General features: G+C 34.5%; 1 long non-coding RNA gene across 3 annotated transcripts in view; it reads right to left on the bottom strand.

Annotated features, from left to right (window-relative positions):
• The window catches only part of LOC123002287 (uncharacterized), a 1,175,027-nt gene that overhangs the window by 431,723 nt on the left and 726,437 nt on the right, over nucleotides 1–16,867 (bottom strand). For all 3 annotated transcript variants that reach the window (XR_006412047.2, XR_008960257.1, XR_008960258.1), the window contains one exon: nucleotides 8,676–8,797. This is a non-coding gene — a long non-coding RNA (uncharacterized LOC123002287). The remainder of the gene's footprint in view (nucleotides 1–8,675; nucleotides 8,798–16,867) is intronic.

The raw sequence follows: 16,867 nt of genomic DNA, 5'->3' as shown, positions 1-16,867 counted from the left end.
ATCCACCCTGTGCATACAATGCCTGATCTACTGTATCTCTCTAGCTTACTCAAGATCACAGAGCTTCTGATATACTGTTTATCATAATTTCTACTGAATAATCATTGTTCTGACTTGAATTCACCCATGTCTGATAACATATAAAGATTTTCCTTTTGTTGTGCTGTATTATACTGGTTTATTTTGCTTTCTTTCTATATTTAAAAACTATATAAGCTATATTGACAGGTATCTCTTATGTACAGCCTATATTTTCATTATGCTTTTAAACAGCCTTTTTATTTTCCTGTAATAACTGATGCTTACTTCATTACATGTAGTGATGATATAAAATTTGTTCCGAATGGACATTTTATTCCCATTATGCTGTTCTTTTATAGATTCCTCTTTATTTACTTTTGTCTTTCATAATAATGAATCTAGGGAAATTTTTATTGTTTTACTTTCTTGTATTTCTCTTAACATTTGGAGGTTTTTCCATCTCATTCCACTTCTTACAATACTCATCTTTTAAGCATCATTATAATTTGGGGTGCCTGAGTGGCTCAGTTGGTTAAGCATCTGCCTTCAGTTCAGGCCATCATTCCAGGGTCCTGGGATGGAGCCCTGCAATGGGGTCCCTGCTCAATGGGGAGTCTGCTTTTCCCTCTTCCTCTGCCCCTCTCCCCACTTATGTTCTTTCTTATGTGCTCTCCTTCTCAAATAAAATCTTCTAAAAATATTAAAAATAATGTAACATATTTAAAAAAAGGAGGAGGAGGAAAAGGAGAAGAGAAAGAAGGGAGGGAGGGAGGGAGGAAGTTGAGATTTTATAGTCTTTAGCATTACCATTATATACATTATATATCAGCAGGATTAAATAAGATTGAACAAGAACTAATTTTCAATTATTTATAAAATCAGTACTAATACAAAACTTTTTGTTAATAAAAGGAGTTGATTTACTGAAGCTTAAAAAAACACTAAAAATAAAATAAAAATATAAATATCATTATAATTTTACAAGAAGTGTTCAGTCCTTTTTAAGTGACTGTATTCACTTTCCACTAGAAGCACTGACAAATCTAATATATATATCTGCCTCCTTGCCTGTTTTCCATAACCTTTGAAACCTGTTTCATTTAATATTATATTGAGGTATAATGAATAAAGAAGAAATCTTCAGCGACAATATGATGAATATACCTGTGTACTACCTTGATACTGAAATAGATTTCTAGCACCCCCAGATGTTCCCTCCTAACACTTCCCATTTAACCATAAACCTAAAGTAATCACCATTCTGACTGCTATTGCTATACATGTGTTTTGCCTTCTTCATAGGAATGCAATCCTATAACAGGCATTACTTTGTAGTAAACTTCTTTCTTTCTTATGTTGTTGCATGTAGCAATGACTTATATTTTTGTTGACATGTAATATGCCATTATGTAAATATACCGCAATCTCTTCATTTCTAACTGACGGACATTTGGGCTGATTCCAGTTTATGGCGACAATAAATAAAACTGCTACAGACATTCTTAATTATATCATAAGGAATAGAACTCATTTCTCTTGGTTATACACCAAGGAGTGAAATTGCTGGGTCAACAAATGTATGTAACCCAAGACAAAGTGCTACTTAGATTTCTGAAAAGCTGACAGAAATTTACAGTTCCACTAGCAAAGTATGAGAATTCCAGTTCTTTCACATCTTTGTCAACACTTGGTATTATTTTCTTTTCAATTTTAGTCATCTGTACATGTACTAGTGTATTACTGTGGCTTTCACTTGCATTTAATTAATGACTAATGACTTTGAACACCATTCCATGTGCTTATTGGACATAAAGATATGCTGTTTTCTTTTTTTTTTTTTAAAGATTTTATTTATTTGACAGAGAGAGACAGCCAGCGAGAGAGAGAGAGAGAGAGAGAGAGAGAGGGAACACAAGCAGGGGGAGTGGGAGAGGAAGAAGCAGGCTCCCAGGAGAGGAGCCCGATGTGGGGCTTGATCCCAGGACTCTGGGATCACACCCTGAGCCAAAGGCAGACACTTAACGACTGAGCCACCCAGGTGCCCCAAAGATATGCTGTTTTCTAAAAGTCTTGTTCATGCTCTTTTACCATCTAATTGTAAATTGCACTGTCTTGTCTTATTCACTTCCAGGAGTTCTTTACATATTCTGGATAGAGCCATTTGTTAAATACATATTTTAATTATCTTATTGATTTGTATGTATGGGTTTCCCTTGCAAAAGATAAAAGTTCTTAATTTTAACAAGGTCTGACATAATCATTTTTTTAAATATTAAATTATACTTTCGTTATAGTTTTCATGATATATTCTTTCTGTCTTTTTCTTACATTTTGTGTTATTATAATGCATATCCCCTTTTATTATTTTTTTTTTAGATTTTACTTATGAAAGAGAGAATGCATGCGCATGTGAGAGAGAGGAACAAGTGGGGAGAGGAGAAGAGCAGAGGGAGAGGAAGAGGGAGGGAGAGTGACTCTCCGGCAGATTCCGTGCTGAACGTGGAGCCCAACTGGGACTCAGTCTCATGACTGTGAGATCATGACCTGAGCCAAAACCAAGAGTCAGATGCTTAACCCACTAAGCCACCCTGGTCCCCCAAAGTATCTCCCCTTTTAAAAGGCATATAATTGTATTCTTTAAATCACCCTGACAATCTTTGCCTTTTAATAGAACATTTTGTCCATTTACATTTAAAAGAGTGACTGGTAAAGGAAAGCTTAAGTCAGCCATTTTCTACTTATTATTTCCTATCTCATTTTGGTAAATACATTTCCTTTCAATTAATTATATATTCAAGTACAATTTTTTATATTAGGATTTTGTTATTTATTATTCTTTTATTAGTATCGGGAGATTAAAGTCATTAAATATCCTTAAGCTATTATAATCTAAACTTTTCCTTAGTATTTTTACTATTTCTATAAAATACAAGATTCTCACATAGGTATAAATACACCTGTAGCTAACCTCTTTTTATGCCCTGTGTGATCTTTGCCATATATATACACATATACATTATAAACCTCACTAGACTGTTATATAATATTCTTTTCTAATTATCTACACATTAACAGACTGATGCTATTCATTTTTTGTGATTTTGCTTTCCATGTGGTGGAAATTAATTTCAATTTGAAGAATTCACTTATGTATTTTTTTTTCCAGTGTAAATATGTATATATCTTTTTTTTCAAATTTTTATTTAAATTTTAGTTAGTTAACATATAGCATAATATTGGTTTCAGGAGTAGATTTTAGTGATTTGTCACTTACATATAACACCCAGTACTTAACCCAAGTGCCCTCCTTAATATCCATCACCCATTTACCCCATCCCCCACCCACTTCCCTCCAGCAACCCTCAGTTTGTTCTCTATAATTAAAAGTCTCTTAAGGTTTGTTTCCCTCTCTTCTTTTTCCCTTCCTGTGTTCATCTATTTTGTTTCTTAAATTCCACATACGAGTGAAATCAGATGGTATTTGTCTTTCTCTGACTTATTTCACTTAGTAGTAGGATACATTCTAGCTCCATCCATGTCCCTGCAATGGCAAGATTTCATTCTTTTTGATGGCTAATATTCCATTGTGTGTGTGTGTGTGTGTGTGTGCACGCGTGTGTGCGTGCGTGTATACACACACCATATCTTCTTTATCCATTCGCCAGTCAATTGATATTTAGGCTCATTCCATAATTTGGCTATTGTTGATAATGCTGCTATGAACACCGGGGTGCATGTGTCCCTTTGAATCAGTATTTTTGTATCCTTTGGCTAAATACCTAGTAGTGGAATTGCTGGGTCACAGGGTAGTTCTATTTTTAAATTTTTGAGGCACCTCTATACTGTTCTCCACAGTGGCTGCACCAGTTTGCATTCCCAACAACAGTGTAAGAAGGTCCCCCTTTCTCCAAATCCTTGCCAATATCTGTTGTTTCCTGAGTTGTTAATTTTAGCCATTCTAAGAGGTGTGAGGTTGTATCTCATCATGGTTTTGATTTCTATTCCCCTGATGCCAAGTGATGTAGAGCATCTATTCATGTGTCTGTTGGCCATCTGTGTGTCTTCTTTGGAAAAATGTCTATTCATGTCTTCTGCGCAATTCTTGACTGGATTCTTTTTTTGGGGGGGGTGTTGAGTTTGGCAATTTCTTTACAGATTTTGGATACTAACCCTGTATCTTATATGTCATTTGTAAATATCCTCTCCCATTCTCATTCTATAGGTTGCTTTTTAGTTTTGATGATTGTTTCCTTCTCTGTGCAGAAGTTTTTATCCTGATTAAGTCCCAGTAGTTCATTTTTGCTTTTGTTCCCCTTGCCTCAGGAGACATGTCTAGTAAGAAGTTGCTATAGCCAAGGTCAAAGAGGTTGCTGCCTTTGTTCTCCTCTAGGATTTTGATGGTTTCCTGTCTCACACTTAGGTGTTTCATCCATTTTCAATTTATTTTTGTGTATGGTGTAAGAAAGTGGTCCACTTCTGCATGTTGCTGTCCAGTTTTCCCAACACCATTTATTGAAAAGAGGGTTTTTTTTTACCATTGCATATTCTTTTCTGCTTTGTCTCCTTGACTGATAAATAAGTAATCTTCAAAAAATGCTGGGAGAATTTAACTTTTGATTTTGAAAATATTTTCCCAGGAGATTGCTATGGCCCAATTGCTAATGTCCATTGAAAATATAAATGCTGGAATCCTAACCTCCAAGGTGATGTACTAGGAACTGGGGCCTTTGGGAGTGGATTAGATAATTAGGGTAGTAGAGCCCTCATGAATGGGATTAGTGCCCTTACAAAAAAGGCCCCAAAAGGGTTTGCTTTCCCCTCCTACCATGTGAAGACACAGCAAGAAGGTGCCATCTATGAAACAGGCAATGGGGTCTTATCAGACAATGTATCTCCTGGCACCTTGATCTTGGATTTCCCAACCTCCAGAACTATTAGAAATAAATTTCTCTTGTATGTAAGCTACCCATTCATGGTATTTTATTACAGCACCGAAATAGTCTAAGACAGGGCTAGTATCACAGGACAGTAAGATTTTCCAATTGTTTAGGTTTGGTTTTACTTCTCTATTGTAACAATGCCTTTCAATTGTATTCTGCTTTCCTTTTACTTTTGGAGAAAATCCTTCTTTTAATGTTACTGATGCTTACTTGAAAGTAACCTTATACATCTTTTTCCCCGTTTTTAACGATTTTTTTTTTGCTTTGTCTTTGAGAAATTTGACTATGAAATGCATATGTGTTGCTTTATTTGCATTTATTCTGCTTGGGATTCACTGGGAATCATAAATTTGTGAGTTGAGGCCTTCTATCAATTTTAGGTATCACATCTTCAAATATTGCATCTGCTCTGCTTTCTCTCATTTCTTTCTGGAACTCAAATTACATATGTTACACTTTTTTTTTTTTTACTGTAACCACATTTTTCTTATATTATGTCCATCTTTTAAAATTCTTTTGGCCCTGTGCTTCATACTAAGTATTCTCAATTCACAACTTCTCCTTTTCACTCATTTGCCTCCTGTCATGTCCCATCTTCTGTTAAACATATACAATATGGCCTTAGTTTGAGATACTGTATTTATTTCTAGAACATGAATTTGGTTCCTTCTCATAAATTCTAATTATTTTTTTTTACTTGCTCCATAATTTCCACTATTTTTGCTATTTTCTTGAAAATAAAACCATTTCCATTTCAAACTCTGTAAGATAATGTCACTGCCTGAATACATACAGCAGAGGCCTTTTTCTGTTACTTATATTGTTCTTATTGGGTTCAGGGATAACTAATTTTTTTCATATTAACTTAGTTGTAGAATTATAAATTGGCACAGATGCTCTAGAATGTGGTGTGGTGATAAGAATCAAAGGAATTTAAATTTTAATATGCTTTAATCTAAATACATAAAAATATAATTACCAGAAGTTAGAAGACACATGAAAACTTTTGAGTACATATATCTTCACTGTACCACTGTTAGTATAAGCAAAAAATGGAAAGCAATCTAAATGTTCAATAAATGAATCAACAAAAACATTTCTGTCTATTCTTGTAATTTATTATTTTGTGGTCATAAAAAAGCAACATTTCCAATGATTATTGAAGGACACAAAAAGCCTGTGTTAACATATTATGTGAAGCTTCAGGCTATAAACTATATAACCACATATTTTTATCTACAACCATATATCATCTGGGTGACTGTCATTTTGGTGAAAGAGAAATTCATTATCAACCTCTTTCACATGTTCTGTAGAAATGAAAAGATCACCTCAAGATTACAGGAAATTACTAGAGACTAGTGTTTTTCTGATATTTATGATTCTGATGTTTTTGTCCTACTGACATCTCAATTTCACATGCATGTCACTTGCCATGGCTATTTTTTCCCATCTGCTACACACACACATACACGAGGAATAAGTCTTATCAAAATTTATCACTGGAATTGTTTGGATCTTAATATACTGAATTATTTTCATTTTCTTCATTATTTTTTTCAACAGTTTTATGATATCATTATATCTTAATCAAAAGACTTTTAAAAATTAATAAGAACTAAGAAATATTGATGGAAGAAAATAATTAAACTGAAAATATGTGGTATTTGATACTTTCAGTCACATTAATCTGAGACTCTAATTCATGATTCATATGATCAACTACATAATTCAATCAGAAATAATTAATGTAGCAGAATTTAAATAAAGATTCCTCAGTGGCTAGCCAGACATAGGTTCTGAAAGCAAACATACACTAAAAATCTTCATCATTTAGACAAGCACACAAAGTTGAGGATAAGGACATACTGATATATATGAATACACTCACACACCTGTCTTTCATCAATTAATCAGGCATGAACAGTGTAATATGTGCATACCTTATATATTTGTCATGATGAACTCTGAAACTATATACAAATCAACACACACATGAAGTTTCTCTACTATTGCCTGCACTAAAGGAACTTCTTAAGCATATCATTATAGCACAATCAGAGGTATAAAATTTGATTTTCTTATACAGTTCTATTTTTAATTCTGAATTTAAGTATGTGTCTACAAACTTTCCTACACAGATGTTGAGAAGAGTATCTACAAATACGCAGGGTTGTGAAAAACAAAACTACAGACTCTTTTACAGATAACTAAGAATTAAAATATTCTCTGGGAATTATAGCACCAAAATTGTTTATCCTTAATAAAACATCTCCAAAGCAACAGCAATTTAGTAAAGATATAATGCAACTATTTTACAAGGCAAAATTTTAAAATAAACAAACAATGTGTTATTTTGAAGGGAAATATTTCTACAGGCTGGCCTTGTGTTCAATTTTACAAAGTGAAAGTGACACACGTCACATTTCCTTTCGTTAGAAACAGGGATGGGATATGCAAAATTGTCTTTATGAAGAAAAATTCACATTGGCTAAACTCTCTCAAGTCAGAAAAGCAGTTGTATTCTACTGATAACAGATACTTGGAAATTTAAATTATTACATTAAAATTCTATCAGCTTAATATATTTATACAAACAATAAAAACCAAGGTAAGGTAATGTATGAAAAACTATTTTCTATTACTGATTCTACACTAGACAGTTTGCAATGTGCTCAGTGTGCCTTGTTTCATTTAATTTCACAATAACTGTATAATTATGATATGGGAGTCAAATATCGAAACCAATATTACACTATATGTTAACCGACTAGAATTTAAATAAAAAAAATAAATGTTAATCTTATCAGAAGATATTTGCAAATTATATAACTGATAATATCCGAAATATGCAGAGAACTCACAGAACTCAATATCAAAAAACATGAAAGGAAATAGAGGCCTATGAAGGTTCAATGGCTTTACCAAGATCACAAAGCTAAAATTAAGAAATGCAGAATTTGAACTCAGATTTTTTGGATCAAAAAGTTGTTCATCCTACAAAAATGTGCCTCTGGAGCCTGGTATGTTATCACAGAATTATCCTTGTCATTATTTTGTTGGTAAACATAAAGGAGGTAAATATATATACAGAACCTACACCCAATACCCTAACACACACTCAAGACACACCCACATAAATTTATTCTTTTTCACACTTAGATGACAGATAGATAGATAGATAGATAGATAGATAGAAAGAACAGAGAGGAAAAAAGACAGAATGGGATGGACATACTATTAAGAAGAGGTTAGATTAAATTCTGCTTCATCCTTCCTTCCCTGAAGATGCTTCTCAACAGGACCCTTAATTCACGGGTGTTCAGGATAGGAATGAACGTATCCTGTGTCTTCATGCAACAGACCGTTCCAATGCTGTGCACTATTAGAAAGTTCTTCCTTATAGTGAGTGAAAATTTTCTTTCCTAAAACTTTCATCTCTTAATGCTAGTTATGCCCTCTGGGCCTACAGGGAAAAGTCTACTCCCTCTTCCACATGACAGCTCTTCAAATATTTCAAGACAACTAGCATGTCTCCCCTTAGTCTTCTAGTCCCCAGGCTAAACACCCACGAAGATTATACTGTAGCATTAATATCAGCACCTTGCATTTTCTACACTCTCACATGTCTTCTCCTTTGTTCCTTCTCTCTCAAACAGTGAGAACAATGAGAAAGTATGTCATCTATGAACCAAGTTATATAATCTCACTCACCTCCTACTTCATTCACGCACACAGCTTCTTTGCCGACCTTCCAGGTAGTGAAGTACTAGAGGATTTAGCAGAAAGAAATCATTCAGGAATCTTTCTTAGACCATGAAGTTCTGTTTTCAATCCTAAAGGTCACAGAGACATAAAAGGCAAACACATTGTATCATTCATCATTACCCATTGGAGCTACCCACAGTAGCAAAGACTAAATATATGAAAAACACAAGATTTTTTTAAAAAATTGTAATACACTTACAAAATTTATAGGAGCAAGCACTGTAGCAAGAATGAGGAATGTTGCTACAAACATGCTTTAGAAAAAATACTGTGTTTGCATTCCAGCTCTGCACTTACTAGCTATGTGTTCTTACATAATTTACAAATATTCTCTCAATCACCATTTCCTCAAAAAGGAAAAATAATTCTTAATTCACATGGTTATTGTAAAGATCTGAAACTTATGCATGGGAGAGCAGAACTGACTCATTTTTTTGAAAGCATACAAATGATTGGTTCACTCATGTATAGGAATATTGTAACAACCAAATTAATGGTTAATTCACTTTAAAGGTATAGCTCAAATGTTCAACATGAAGGCTAATTCAGAAAGGGTGGAACTTTTATCATGTCAGAATGAGGAGCTTCCAAGATCCCTGACAGTCATTTATAGACATTTATTTCATTCAGTATGGTAGATTTAATCTATACATTAACCTCTGTTCTCAACCTAACCTCACTAAAATGACAGTAAAATATTTAAAGTCATAAATCTGCAAAGTCAGAAACAAGAGAAGAAACAACAGATCACAAGACATGCAAAATAATTTTGGAAAATGGCAAGCAGATAGACAATTGGAAATTGACTTAGCAGTCCAGAGAAATTTAAGCATCTATAGAAGGAAAAGCCAACAAGTAAAACAATTTGTGATGTAGCACCCAAGAAACACTCAGGAACTGAAGACATTAGTTTCTTCTAAAGACAGAGACATGTATGGCAATAAAAAGGGAATTTGGTATAAGCCACTCCTTTCATACTCTGCAGGGAAATCTACTCAGCTAAATATTCAAGTTGATCACCCAGAATTGATCAACTTTCTACTTTCCAGTAAACAAACATAATTCAGCCACATTCTCCGTTACTTTATAAAATGGATCAACTATTTTCCAGTTTCCAAAAGCATGTTCCTCATTCCCAATCGAGACCTCAACGTAAGCACCGTTAATGTTCACATTTCTACCAACATTCTCCCCATGACAATATATATGTATTCTCTAAGAACATATGAGCTTTCTCTACAGTGTTCCTCTTTCCTTTTCGACATCTCACCAAAATTGCCTTAAACATATTTGTGATGGTTACTCTTACCTGTCAACTTGACAGACTTATGGGGTTATTTAAATGTTAATCTCAGGGGCTAAATGAGTGATGGGGATTAAGGAGGGCACTTGTGATGAGCCCTGGGTGTTATATGTAAGTGATGAACCACTAAATTCTACTCCTGAAACCAATATTACACTATATGTTAACCAACTAGAATTTAAATTAAAAAATGTTAATCTTATCAAAAGATAATTGCAAATCATATAATATCCAAAGTATATAGAAAACTCACACAACTCAATATCAAAAAACAATTCAATTTAAAAATGGGCAGAAAACATGAACAGACATTTTTCCAAAGAAGACACCCAGGTGGCCAACAAACACATGAAAAAATGCTCAACATCACTCATCATCAGGAAAAATGCAAATCAAAACTACAATATGATGTCACCTCACAGGAGTCAGAATGTATATTATCAAAGACAAAGGGAAACAAGTATAGCCAAGTGGAGAAAAGGGAACCTTGATGCACTGCTGATGGGAATGCAAAATGGTGCAAACACTATGGAAAACAATATGAAGGTTGCTCAAAAATTAAAAATAATATGAAGGTTGTCCAAAAAATTAAAAATACAACTACCATATGATCTAGCAATTCCACTTCTGGGTATTTATCTGAAGAAAACAAAAAAACTAATTCATAAAAAAAACATGCACCCCATTTTCATAGCAGCATTATTTACAACAGTCAAGATATGGAAGCAGCCTAAGTGTCCAGCAATAGATGAATGGATAAGGAAGATGTGGTGTATATGTATATATGTGTACATGCATACAAACATACACAATAGAATATTACTCAGCATTAAAAAAGAATGAAATCCTGCCATTTGTAACAACATGGATGGAGCTAGAGGGTATTATGCTAACTGAAAAAGTCAGGCAGAGAAAAGACAAATACCATATGATTTCACTTATATGTGGAATCTAAAAAAAAAAAAAAAACAGTCAAAACAAGACAGAAACAGTCTCATAGATACAAAGAAATATCTGGTGGTTGCCAAAGTGGAGGGTAGTGGGGAGAATGGACTGAATAGGGCAAGTAGATCAAAAGGTATAAACTTCCAAATATAAAATAAGTAAAATATTAGGATACAATGTACAGCTTAGGGAAAATATTTTTATGTCACAGATGGTAAGTAGATTTATCATGGTGATCATCTCCTAATGTATATAAATGTTGAATCACTATGTTGTATACCTGAAACTAATATTGTATGTCAACCACACAACAGAAATAAATATTAAAAAGTAAAAATACATGTAGAAAACTTTCCAAGAAATCATTAGTGTCAACTAAAAAAGCACCCCCATAGCAACATCCAGACATTTGATCAAATATCTGGTTACCAAGCCCTAGTGAAGCTGACATATAAAATCAACTAAGACAACCGAAAATAGGTTTCAAAGGTACATTGATAGTCACAGCAGCACTAAAAATAGCCAAAAAGTAGAAATAACCCAAATATCCATCAACTGACGGACAAATAAAATGCAGTCTATACATGATCGAATATTTAGATGTAAAAAGGAATAAAGTACCGATATATGCTACAACATGAATGAACTTTAAAGACATTATGCTAAGTGAAACAACTGACTCAAAAATCTATGATTCTGTTTAAGTGAAATTTGCAGAACAGGCCAATCCACAGAAATAAAAAGCAGATTGCTGGTTTATAGAGTCTAGGGAGAGAAAGAATGGGAAGTGACTGCTTAATGTGTATAGGGCTACCTTTGGGGTAGTCAGAATGTTCTGGATTTAAATAGTTGTGATAGTTGCATAATACTGTGAATAGATGAAATGCCACCAAACTGCAGACTTTAAAATGGTTGAAATGGTGAATTTTGTTATGTGAACTTTACCTGAATAAAAAACCCCATAATGGGATTTGTATCCATAATAATACAAGACACAACTGAACAACAAGAAGCACCAACATTCAAATAAATAAAGGGTAACATATTTCAACAGAAATTTCACCAGAAAAATATTCAGAAGATCAAGAAGCATGTTAGATGACATCATTAGCCACCGGGTAAATGCAACTTACAAGCATCATGATTTACCACCGTACACCAATTAGAACGCTTAAAATTTAAAAATAATAAAAAAAAGACTGATAAACTTAAGTATGGGTGATGTTATAGAATACAAGAAACTCATGCATTGCTGGTGGAAATGCAAAATGGCAGAGCCAATTTGGAAATCTGTGTTCTTAAAGTGTTAAACAGATATTACGACCTGATCTAGCAATCTGACCTTAGCTATTTACTTAAGATAAAGGATTCACAATACCTCCGTTCATTGTTTAGCTGAAAGCAATAGGATGCCTATCAACTAGTGATTAGATAAACAAAGTGTGGTTAATCCACTGAATGTACTTCTGATCAACTGACAAGACGGATGCAACTCTCAAGTTTTATGCTAAGTGAACGAATGCGAACAAAATATTTCTTAACGTGTTATTCTAATATGAAATATGAGAAAAGGTAAATAGACTACAGAAATCAAGAGAGTGGATACCAAAGGCTGAGGTGCACAGGTGTGACTAACTGCAAGGTGAAAAGGAGTTCTTGCTGGGTCGTTGGAAATGTTTTCTATTATTATGACTGTGGTGGTGGCTACACAAATATATACCTTTGTCAAAGGTCATTAAAGAGCATAGGTAAAATCAGTGAAGTTTATTGTAGGCAAATATTACAAAAATAAATAAGAACAATGATAGATAAAAATGAATTCCCATTTCATACTGTTTATAGAGATTAGTCATCAAAACTCATGAAAGCAATCTAAAGCAACTCATTCACTTCTTGATTCAACAGCTATGTACTGAGCACCTATTCCTTACCTGGCAGTGTTCTACACAGCGGCTATAGTCTAGCCAAGAAGAAAGGGAAGATCCGTAATTCCATTTCACTACTATTCTGCTGACCTTTCATAATATAGATATTAGGAACCACACCGTTGATTGATTTAGGTGTTTCTCCCCAGAGAAGAGTATCTTTTACATCTGCCACCTGCCCATTTGACAGTAACATTTAGCAGATATTTGTCTTTATCGCAATGTGTATATACATTTCTTCTTCCCTAGATTGTAAGCCCTGAGAAAGCACGAATCACAGCTCTTTTTAAAATTTCCTTATTCCGCCCCAACCCTGCTAGTACTCAGCATACTATGTGGTCACTAAATGCTTTTCAAACTAACTGAAAATGTAGTCATAAGACTTTGATAGACACATACACTGCCAATTTACAGAAAATGAGCAGTTACTTGTTTCTGATTTGACTTCATCTCCGCACTTTAATAGTTCAATTCTACACCTACCACCTATCTCCCCCCAAGTTACCTCCTCATAAAAAATGCAAGGAGGATGCTTAAATGGTCATAAGGCTCCTAATTCACCCCTGCTTAGAGTGCTTCTCTAAGCTGACTCTGCCTCTCCAGGTGGACAATCACTGTGTATTTTAAGCCTCATGAGGAACTACCACCTTAAAGCTTTCAGAGGGCTCCTTTTGGAGGAAATTACGAAAGCAGCAGTCGGAGAACAGTCTCAGAGACTAAGTCTTCCTAATAAGTGAATTTTTTAAATTTTCTTCTAGAACTGCCTACTCCATCACTCCCCAGTAATCCACCCAATTATTCAAGTTGTCTCAGTTAGAAAACTTAACCTCCAATTCAAAAACTCAGTGAATCCTGTGGTTACTCTGCATAGTCTAGATATATGGAAACCCTGTGCTATAGCAGAAAGCATTTTAAGCCATTAGAAAATATGCTTGTTGGAGAGCCAGAAAACTTCAGGTGCTTCTGAACAACTGAAGAGAATCCTAGGAATTGGAATAATCAAATTCTGCTCCTTTAATACCCAGATGGAAACAGACAACGATATGACATACTAAGAAACATAGCATGACTGATTTAGGGGCTATTTAATAAAATTCTGCATGATGTAGAAAATTGTAAGATAAAAATATAGAAACTGAATAAAATGTTATGCCTCTTTTTGTGGGTTTAATTGGCGTAGTCAAGTAGATTACAGAACATCAGGCCTTAATGAACACTGAAATTCTAGCCCCAGGCTTCCGAAGGCTGCCTTTATGTAGAATTATTTAGAAAACATATCTATCCTTCCATCCATCCACCCACCCATCTACCCACTAATGTCCAAGCCCAATTCAGATCCACTTACATCAGAATCTTTGGAACTGGGGCTTCAGTATTAGTATTTTTTAAAACTTCTTTGTGGATCCCAATATGCATTTGGGATTATTCTATTCTAAATTATTCCAATTTATTTTCACATATGAAGACTCAAAGGCAAAGGGACTTGTCCAAAGTTCCATGATGGGTAATGTCAAACCACAAGCAACTAATTCATCTGACTCTCCAAGAGTACTCTATTCTACTCTATGCGATGTTGCTCAATGGAAACTTGATATTTCAAACGTAAGAAAAAACCCAGTATTCTGCAAGTGCCCTTTATACTGTTTGTAAGAAAATTACAATAATCAAACTTAAATATTTTTCATCATAAAAGTAATATATCTTCATTATGAAAAATTGGAGAAATGCAAAAAAGTAGAATACAATCATATTATAGAATCAACGTGTTTATATTGTTTTAAAATCTTTTTTCTCTCAAAAAACTGTACAGGTTTATTTTCAACATTTAGAAAATATTGTAACAAATAAAGAAGATAAAAATCAACCAGGTTTGACTCTTTTTACATGTTATTGAGAATACCCACATTCGTTCAAAAAGTAATTAGTGAGACATTACCATGTGTTTGTCATTGTTTTGTGAGCTTGGGATACCTCAGGAAATTAAAGAAAGATCTTGGCTATCATGATGTCTATGATGATAATTGTGTGGATTGTGAAGTAGCAGTTATATTCTTACTCAGTTAAAAAATAAAATTTAAAATACTTTGGCTCAAATACACATCTAGAAGCAGCAAAATTTAACATATGTGCTAATTCAAATGAAAAAGCCTACACATCCCTAAACCATCTGTTTCTGAGAAATCAAAATCATCTTCAAGCGCTAATACATGAGTATGGTCTACAGGGCCATTAATACTCTGGTTCATTCCTACTGTTTTAGTCCAGATTGCCATTCCCAACACATCCCCTATACTACTTGCACAAATCCAAACTCTTTGCAAGTTGTCTAACCCTCTGTTCTCCTACATGCTTTTTGTCACATTAAACACGTGTTTTTCTGCCTGAAATGCCCTTCATACCTCATCCTGCATTGCCCACTCATGGAACTCCTCTTCACCTTTTGATAGTCACCTGTAATATCCATCTATGAAGTCCTCCCTCTCATTAAGCTACAGCTGAAAAATTCGTAGTTCTTGTGTGGTGTTTCTGTTATATACACCTTTACTAAAACAAATGGCAGAGCACATGGTAATCACTTATTCCAGTCTCAGTATTCCTCCTAGACAGTGCACTCCTCAAGGCTAGGATATTCTGTTATTAATTTACAAATACACAGTGAGTATGAGAATGCCGGAGTTATAATAAATGTTGAACAACTGTTTATTAAATAAATTGAAAAAAACATACATTGTTTCACTTTTCAAAAATACAGTGCTTTAGACCTTATAAAGTATTTCCTCATACATCAAAAGTGGGTACTTGTCCACCCTAGCAAAATGGAGACCTTTGTATAGTAGTCTCTGGCATAGTTTCGCTATACTCAAATGAATTTTGGCCTCCTAGTCAAAGTGCCTTAGAAAATACATTGTTTTACTTCCCATAACACAAGGATGGAATCAATGAACATTATGCTTTCTCTAATTGCCTAAGGGAGGTGGCAGACAGCATGCATATCCAGCACCCTGCATATGGAAAGGTAGATACAGTTATTCCTAGACGTTGGTTATTTCTCTTTTCTAAATATAATGATAACATCAGAATAACACCTTCTACAAGAGTTTGAGGCTAAACTTGAAAAGCTGCATCTTTATGAACCATTCCAAGATTCTTGGCATTTCCAGAAATTAAACGTGGCCTCATTTCATTATTTTGGTGTCTAACTAGAAATAGTGCTCCGGTAAAGTGTTTACAAAAGCTTTCTAGTAGGAAAGTAAGAGAACAAAAAGGTAGTGTACACTTTACCACACAGACACCTATAGACCTTCTCAGTTCAAATCACGGCCCTGCTCCTTACTAGCAATAGGACTTTGGGCGTTTGAACAAAGCCTTTCAAGCCTCATTGAGTGGGGCCTGTAAATATGATGGGATAGTCACTCTAGTAATTATGTCGTCTAAGAATGTCTTAGCAGACTGAAGAGGGAGATTTGAATTGAGATATTTGCTCACTGAATTTGAAGAAGCAAACAACCATGATGTGAAGCGCCCAGAGAGGGGGCCATTGCGGCAAGAACCTGACAATGGTCTCTAGGATCCCACAGCGATTCCTGGTCCATAGTTACCAAGAAAACAGCGGCTGCAGTCCCACAGACTCAAGCAAAAAAATTCTGCCAACAACCCTAAGGAGCTGGGAAGCGTACCTTTCCTAATCAAGCCTCCAGGTGAAAATGCAGCTGGTCTAAAGACCCTGAGCAGAGAACACTGCTAAGCTGTGTCTGGACTCCGGACCTCCAGAAACCATGCGATACTAAATTTGAGTTATTTTAAGCCAATAAGTTTATGGTAATTTGTTGCACTGCAATAGAAAATTACCTATGTCATAGCACGGTTATAAAGACTAAATGAGTGTAATATTTAAATCTGCATAAGTGCCTGTTAATGAAAAATGCAGATCTGTGAATCATTCAAGAAACTAAAAATGAAGAGTG

The sequence above is a fragment of the Ursus arctos genome, chromosome X (genome assembly GCF_023065955.2).
Source record: "Ursus arctos isolate Adak ecotype North America chromosome X, UrsArc2.0, whole genome shotgun sequence".
NCBI classification, from domain to species: domain Eukaryota; kingdom Metazoa; phylum Chordata; class Mammalia; order Carnivora; family Ursidae; genus Ursus; species Ursus arctos.
Note: the sequence above shows the minus strand (reverse complement) of the source record. Positions and strands in the feature narration are given on the sequence as shown.